This window comes from Palaemon carinicauda, chromosome 9 (genome assembly GCF_036898095.1).
Source record: "Palaemon carinicauda isolate YSFRI2023 chromosome 9, ASM3689809v2, whole genome shotgun sequence".
NCBI classification, from domain to species: Eukaryota; Metazoa; Arthropoda; class Malacostraca; order Decapoda; family Palaemonidae; genus Palaemon; species Palaemon carinicauda.
Genome location: NC_090733.1, coordinates 30,722,268 through 30,724,943, shown reverse-complemented (window position 1 = coordinate 30,724,943; position 2,676 = coordinate 30,722,268).

Here is a 2,676-nt window from a genome sequence, read left to right as displayed (position 1 = left end):
TCATTGAAGTTTTTTTTTGGCAAAAGAAAAAAGGAGATTACTGCAAAAACTGATTTTTCAAGAATTTTTTTTGGCGTCGGGGTCGTTCGCATCCGAGTATACCCTTAAAGGGGTGTCCGAGGAGCGTACCTATCCAGGGTTAAATACCATATCATGCTTCCTTCTGCACTTCTTATTTGCTGGTATAATTTTGTTCTCTTGGAAAAATTTGACTGCATCCAATTCTGTTTTGATGTTTTCAAATAACCACTCTAAATTATACTTCATAGTCAACACTGATTTCTGAAACAAAAATACAACATAAATACATAAGTATTGGTTTCTCCACAAAATGGTTATCATTTTAGGGTTTTCCACATCAAAATACAAACTTTGGAATAAAAAAAACATTTAAATTCGATAGGCACTCAAACCAAAAAGATCCCTTTTATGTATGGTATTGGTTATCCAAAGTGGAATGGCACCTTCATACATACCTGGAATAACATCCATTTATTATTGTTGTTCTACATCTTATCCGATGTCACCAATTCTTCTTGTTGGGGTTCAATGAGACGTTGGTATTCTCAAAATACATCTAATTCTTTAGGCTCATATTGTTCCTCAGCTCTCAATCGTGTCTTGTCAACTTCTGGCTCTCGAGTGAGTATATGTAAATAAAACTTGGTTACATACAAGAAAAAAAAGTGAACATCGCTCTCAAAAAGATCGAATCCTACTGCAATACAAAAGTGAAAAGAATAACATCTTAACTTTAGCACAATTAATGAATGATTAAATCCTTCATAACATACTCTACTACACTTATTCTGTGTCTAAACATGTTCTAATGATGCAATACTCTGCAACATCACTCCCAATACCCGTGGCACATATAGTAATACAGTTCCAAATATATAACAGGTGTGTTCTGTAATGCAGTGATTTTCGAGTTCTATTTGGTCCGACGATGAGTTGGACCGGCAATGATTTAGCCCAGGGTTGAGTTAGGTTGGCGATGAGTTGGCGGTAATGAGTTGGCGGCGATGAGTAGTCCCATTTCGTTGTTTCTTAGTATGATCAGCAAAGCCATACTAGTGACGCCTAACCTTACTAGGATGGTTTGCTTTGAGCGATCAGACAAAAATCTCCTACCAACACTATTTCGTACTGGGCAGTGTGGTTGTAAAATTGACCGATCCCCAGACATAAAAATATATGTCTGAGGCCTTTGTCCTGCAGTGGACTGCAAACGCCTGCTTTTGCTACTGATGTATATTTCACACATAGCGACTATTGAAAGCAAAATAATATTCAAAGATGAACCATTGCATCAAATATCATGAAACCCGCTAATGAAATGTCAGAAAATAGCATTTCATACAATCATTCAGTAAAGGCTACTAACTATTGATATTAAGCAGAAACAACAAGGTTATCCTAGTCAAATAACGAACAACTAGAGGCCTCTTAGTCTCTAGTGCTTGTCCATGATGCAACTGGATCCAAAGTAAGAGGTGTGAACAGTAAATATTAGATATTTTTACCCTATCCTTTCCTTGTTTGTTTTTAAACTCACATTTTACAGTTAAGTAAATATATCAGTTCGGGAATTATTTCCTTTATTATTTTGAATTTTATAGAGCAACTACTTTCCGTCATTGTGGGATTTTTATCGTTAAAAAAAAAAATTATATTTTGGTCCATTAACGAAAATAAACCTCACAACCTATTCTCGTTATTAAAAATTACGTTTGCTTAGAGTGAATATGATTTTTCATTCGTAATATTTGTTTTCAATAGAATACTTCCCTTTTTTATAGCATATATTTGATATTTTCTATATTTATTTATTATAGCAATACCATAAGCTTATAGCAATTTCAGCTCTATAGTTGAAATCATTCCAAAGTTCGACATCTTTTTTTCTCAAACATCTTATATTATAATAATTTGATAAATTATAACCTTTGCAGTAAAGTAGAACATTTATTGAAGAGGAATGTTAAAAAAAAAAAATAAATCACTAAATTACATCCTACCATGCACAAAACTTCATTGAATGTAGTATGAAAAGCTACTTAATTTAATGTTGTTAAACATCAGTTCAATCACAGCTACTGATGATGCTGATTCCGTATAGTAAAAAACATCATATATTCATAAATAGTGAACGAGTTTCATGATAATAGGAAATGTGTATCATTAGGCAAACGTATATTTTTTTTTCTGTAGGTTGTGAAATAAAGTGTCCATGTTTAATTACTCTATGTTTCCTGGTAAGATATAAAGGAGCACAATAACTTAACTAACTCTTTCCATTCCATACACAATTCACTATCATTTTCTGCTAACAGAAAATCATATATCACAATGAGCAAAATAAGAACTAATGCCTTCTCCAACACTGATTACACTAGGAACCTTTAAATGCTCATTATAAAAAAGCCTTTTGGTTCCTATATACTATTTCTATTGGTCGCATAACCTAAATCAAATCTCTTCTTCATTCATTCAATTTCCATATGTCTGCGTTCACCCCATTTAACGATAATCACTGAAAGTTTTCAATACTTTTTTTTCCAACTACGAATAATCGACGTAAAATTTTCCTTGTTTATGACATTAAGTAATCAACATAAAAGAGTTAATCAAATAAAAACCAAAGAATTATGATTCACTAATTGTGTCGCAAGA